We start from the raw sequence: 6243 nt of genomic DNA, 5'->3' as shown, positions 1-6243 counted from the left end.
GGTGGACACTCCTCTGAGAACACAGAAGGGTTAAAAGCGGAATTCCCAGGAGGACTCGTCCTTCTTTGGTTCCGGTCACCGCATGGTACGGACCTCTCCCCTGCCCAGCCCGGGCTGGGTGGGGGAGGGGAGCCATGCGGCCTGCAGAGGTAGGCCAGGAGATAAAGGATCGGAACCGAGCTGGGTCAGCTCCTGCGGATGGAAGGGTGGAGAACATCTGGGATGTTTTTGTTCCCCCTCCCCTAAGCCAGAGGGAAAAGAGATAGAGAGCCAGCAGACACCTAGGAGTTTGCCGGCGGAGGAGAAGGAGAAGGTGGGGGGAAGATGCCCAGCGTGGGAGACTAGAGAAAGAGTCCTGGGCTGAGATTGCAGCCGTCCGGGGAGCCCGGGAATTTTAACCCTTTCCTGTGAAATGAAGGCTTTATGAAATATTACTCCTCCTGAATTTGAAGAAAAGAGAGACAGCTTGAAACCTCAGATGTTCAGAGAAGAAGGTTGGGGGCAGATGATAGAGTGGCTTTTGGCTGGACTCTGCTTGTTTACCATAGACTGAACCACTCTTTCTTTCAAGAGGGACTGCAATTTAGGGGGATGCATTGGTGAGCCAAGAGACCTTCTTCAGCAACTACCAGTTTTGGAGTGGACAGAGAGAGCTGAGGAGGGTGTGAGGATGCCGTCCATCTTCAGAGAGGAAGAGAAGGCGATCTCTGTCTTTTGGACCCTCGGCCCCAGGGGAAAATGGGGGGGACTCTAGTCCCGAATTGTGATACTGGACTGTTGTTCCTGGTGGTCCTTGGCAAAGCATCCTTAAAGGGGCCCTATAAGCAGTCTCTGTCCATGCACGGTGGTGAGAGCACTGTGACATGGAGAGGAGAGTGTCACACTGGCCGGTGTGTCTGGGCGGTGCCACGTGTGACATTGGAAACACAAGAGGTGGCAGCTGTGTTTCCTGGGGGTCTATGGTTGCAAGGGGGACTCCTCTCTTCCCCGATGGACTCAGTATTGATTATATTGAAGGGTGAAAACTTGATTAAGGATCCAAATGGGTCTCGCTGGGGTTTGGTGGAGTTGGGTGGAGGGAGGAGAAATGTTTTGGAAGGTTTTCATTTCGAATTTTGTGTGTTTTTTTTTTCTTTCCTTTCTTTTCCTTTTATAGTAGTAGGAGTAGTAGTGTAATAAAGTTTTTTCCTTTGTTATTAAGTTTGGCCTGCTTTGCTCTGTTCTTGATCACATTTCACAGCATTTGATTCGTAAGTTGTATTTTCATGGGGCGCTGGCATTGTGCCAGCGTCAAACCATGACACCACCATTCATTTTCAGTAGTGACAGCAGCGGCGACTACAATTTTTGAAGCCGTGGACTTGGTGGTGGGGGTGGAAATGATGCACTTTAGAATCCCAAATGCCAACAAAACTAGGAAAATAACAACAATGAGATATGCAATGTCTTTTATGATGGATACTACCCATCTGGAAAGATTCCAGTTTTTAAACATGTCTCTAAACCAGTCCTCGTTTTCTTGCTTCACACTGTCAATAAGGCTCTTCATCTCTCAGATGGACGCATGGACGCTCTGGCTCTTTGATGACAAGTCAAAGCAGCATAACCCCTCAAACTCCTGACACCCATGCCCATGTGCCAGTAGCAGAAAATCAATAGCTGCCCGATTTTGTAGGGTAGCTTTCCTGGGTATTTCCTCATCTTCGAGAAGATTACTTAAGGCCGTCGAGGTCAAATTCGCCTGCTTCGTCACCCAACACTCTAGATTGCCCAATTAACTTAGTGCTTTGGCTGCCACCACCCATGACAGGAACACACAGATGGCAACCCTTTTTGATTCTGCCCAATGGTAGATTTTAGCATTGCAATGTTCATCAAATTGATTTGCACTCCGTTTGGTAAATTTGGTTCTATTTTTTGATTGCTGAATTAGAATTTGGGAAAGCAAGGGAAAGACGCCCCAGAGTGCGTGGACCTCCGAGAAGGCAAGAGGGGATTCCTGGATATGTCCGATCTCCACAAATCAAAAACAGTCCTCGGTCCAACTTCCTGTCGTATGAGTCATCAGTTGAGGGAGCACCCACTTTGGTGACATACTGGCACCATTGGTTTGTCTGAAATTCAAGCTTATGTTGCTTAACATCCTCATACAAGTTGCGGCGAGAACTGGGCTCATAGTCAAAGTAGACACAGTAGGTGGCTTTCGTGGAGCCCAATAACTCAGATTCTTGGGGCTCAGTGTCGGCATAGGGTAGATCGTACACCCATTTCCGCCAGAGCACCAGGGGGTTCACAATGGGTGTCTTAGTGGTGCTAACAAGCCCCCAATACCTGAATATCTCCATCCACTTGTTTGGAGAGTTCTCATTGTTAATTTGAGTTTGGATGGTGTGCACAGAGGTGGGATACTCCTGTAACTTAGACGGAGTCCCCACCAGGCAGGTGGACATCGGATTTTCTGCTGCACATGACCTTGTTGGAGGGCATGGGCCAGGGTTACCCACACATTTTTCTGGGGTTGCGGAACGATCCGTGCGTCCAGAGAGGACTGGGAGAGGGCCATATGCTGGAACCAAATGAGGAACAGGAACACAGAGGTTGACATAATGTAAGTCTGAAAGAAAAAGAGACCATATAATAAATCAACGATGGAAAGAAAATGCCACTTGCTGTTACAAGATGGAGGTTAGAAAGGATTAGGGGACTCTTCTCCCCTCTCAGCGTTTCCTATTCGATGCCACTGCGTCATTTGTGGGATCTTCTAAGGTGTCTGGGGAGGTGTTCTGTGTTGGACTCACTCGCTGTTCAGGGGTATAAGGTTTTACCCATTTCTTGGGGATACATCTGACTCCTGAGGACATGGACACACACACGTATCCACGTCCCCAGATGACAAGCTGGTATGGATCCTGGATCTCTCCAGAGTCCGGATCCCTTATTAATACTGGAGGTCTTTCTTCAGGTTTTAATTGCTGATGCTGTTTAAAATGCCACAGGACTGGTGGTTCCGGCCTATCGAAAGAGCAATTCAAAAAGTTAATAGTAAAACGGGCCTTGCAGAGCCTGAGCTGTGGTGACAAGGCTCGGATGTCTCTCCACTGGTGAAGGAGGACTTTCTTTAATGTTTGATGGGTCCTTTCTATCACAGCCTGGCTGGTGGGGAAGTGTGGAATCCCCGTCCGATGGTTAATCCCCCATTCTTGTAAAAACTCACCAACTGCCTTGGAAGTATAGGCTGGGCCATTATCAGTCTTGATGGTAGTGGGGACCCCTAAGGTCCCAAATGCCTGAATAGGATGTTTTTGCACATCTGCGGCCTTTTGTCCTCTGTGGGCCGAGGTGAAGACTGCCCCTTAGAGTGTCCACGGAAACGTGTACATGCTGGAATCTTCTGAATTTGTGTATATGTGTAATGTCAGGTTGCCACACCTCACAACTGCGGAGTCCTCTAGGGTTCACTCCAGAACTTAAAGTTGGTAAGGTGGACTCCTGGCAGTCGGGGCATGCAGCCATAATTGCTTTGGCCTGGTCACACCGTAGGTGGAATTGGCGGACCAGACCTGGGGCATTTTGATGGAACAGCTGATGGCTCAGCTTGGCCTGCTGGGCGATGTTTGGCTGGCCAGCTAGCTGTAAAGGGGCGGCCAGAGCATCTGCCCTGTGGTTGCTTTCTGCAATAAAACCAAGAAGGTCAGTGTGTGACCTCATGTGCATTACATAAAAGGGTTGCTCTCGGTGGGAAACCAGATGAATTAATTTTGAGAGCAAGCCAAATATCACCGGGTTAGAAACCTCTTTGAGCACTGCATGCTCTGCCCTGCACACAACACCTGCTACGTAAGCCGAATCTGTAACAATATTAATTGGTTCTAGAAATCTCTCGAAGTCCCTGATAACAGCGTCCAACTCAGCAACTTGTGGAGAACCCTCCACAGCCTTAACATCGGCTTCCCACTGCTGAGTCTGGGGGTCCTTCCATGTCATCACCTACTTGTGGGACCCTCCGGATAAGTCAGTAAAAATGGTCAATGCCGTCAGTGCTTTGTTACTTTGGATATTTTTTGTAATCAAATCAAATTGTGTTTCAAATAATTTATGACCTGGGTGGTTAATAAGAATTTATCCTGTGTAGCTGTCCTGGGATAACTGTAGGCTTTTATTGGTCTGAAGCAAGTGCTCAAGGGTTTCCTTAGACAATCTCCCCGTGGATGTCTTAATAGGGAGATGAATGCACATGAAATCACACCCTGACAGCACCCGCAGGTGAGCCCTGGCCCCCATGATCAGCTGAGCCATCAACTCTTGTGGCCTGGTGATGCTCTTGGACATCTAATGACCAAGGAACACCCACTCTATGATTAAGAGGGGATCCTGTTGATCTGTGTCCCATTGAAAGATCAGCCCATGGAGGTGCAGCAACTTACCAAGAATGATGAATCAGAAAGGCAGGCCCTCGCAGCACCAGTGGGCTTGCCTGCCTGCCAATGTGGACTGGACTTTCTCCAAAGCAGCCCTGGCCTCCTGGGTCAGAGCCCTCGGGGAATCCAACTCCTCTCTCCCCCTCAACAAGTTGAAGAGATGGGATAGGTCCCCCATGGTGAGCCCCAGCCAGGGTTTGATCCAGTTTAAAGACCCACACAGCTGATGGAGGTCCCATAACGTTGAGGGGTTGTCATTAATAATTGGTCTTTGGGGCATGATGGTCCCGTTGCTGATCTCAAGGCTGAAATACTTCCAAGGCAGCAGTTGTTGCACTTTTTCCTTTCGTAACTCAAATTCACCTTCCGACAAGGCTGCAATAGTGTCCTCCAGTGCCTCTGCAAGCACGTTGTCACTGTGGGCACAAACAAGGACATCGTCCATATAATGGTATAAGATGCAGATTCCCCACTTGGCACACACCGGGGACAGAACTCTGCTGACATGCCACTGGCAGATGATAGGACTCTTTTTCATCCCCCATGGGAGAAATCGCCAGTGGGAGCACTTCATGGGAGCCTCTCTGCTGATGGAGGGCACAGAGAAGGCAAAGCATGGTGCATCAGCTGGGTGTAGGGGAATTTGGAAGAAACAGTCTTTTATGTCTATCACTGCCAATTTCCAATTTTGGGGGAGCATAGATGGGGAAGGTATCCCTGGTTGGAGGGACCCCATGTCCTTGATGACACTGATCTTTCTCAGATCGTGGAGGAGGCACCACTTGTCCTTCCCTGGCTTCTTAATAATGAAAACCAGAGAATTCCACGGGCTGTTGGTTTCTACTATATGGCCTTTGGCCAGTTCCTCCTTCACAATCTGAGTGAGCGCTCTTAAATTTTCCTTGCTTAGCGGCCACTGCTCTACCCAGACAGGTTTATCTGTGAGCCAATTAAGTCTTTGGGTAGGGCGCTCTTCAGTGGCTGCACCTAAAAATCCTGAGAGGCTGGCAGTTCTAATTTGGCCCCCCACTGGGACATGGTGTCTCTCCTCCAGAGAGTGAACTCTGAATTCAAAACAAATGGGCGTACAGAGGCCAATTGCCCATTCGGCCCTAAAATTTGAACTATGCTCTTGGATTGCTGTGCCAATTGTGGACTCCCTACACCTGAAACCGTGCTGCCTATACTTTGCAGCTCCCACTGTGGCAGCCATTTGTGTGGAGGAATGACCGTCACGTCTGCCCCGGTGTCCATCATCCCCTGAAGTTGGATGGAATGCCCCTCGCTCTTAAGGCCACACCATATGAGGGGCTTCTCCTCTCCCAGTGTCTCGGTGTAAAAAAAAGAGGGATCCAGATCATCACACAAAAGAGGAGGCACTGGAATGGCCTGTGCAATGATCTGTCCCCCCGGCAGGAATTGGGGGGGTGCACACAGCAGGCCATGAGATAGAAGGTCCTAGGATCAAGTGAGAGGATTTCAGGAGGGATTTCTATCTCATGTGGGGTGTGTTTAGTGTCCCCAATGACAAGGTATTTGCAGTTCAGAAGGTTGTTCTGCCTGCAAGTTTCACAGTCTCGAATGTGGGGTAGAAGCTCTGCTGTTGCGGTAATGAAGGGCCAATCCTACTTGGAAAAATGAATAGCTTTAGTAAGTCTGAGCCTGTATGGTTCTGTTTTGTCTGTGGCATACACTTGGCTGCTGATACCGAGTACGATATGGTGCACAGCAGCCTTCATGGCAACACTTTGACCTACCCTATTTATATCATTGTACGGGGTAGGTCCATGCTCCCCAGTTAGTTTTTTGGCTGGTCTAAGGTCTC

Source organism: Taeniopygia guttata, chromosome Z (assembly GCF_048771995.1).
Source record: "Taeniopygia guttata chromosome Z, bTaeGut7.mat, whole genome shotgun sequence".
NCBI lineage: Eukaryota > Metazoa > Chordata > Aves > Passeriformes > Estrildidae > Taeniopygia > Taeniopygia guttata.
The sequence above is the reverse complement of the archived record's forward strand: the minus strand, read 5'-3'. Positions refer to the sequence as shown.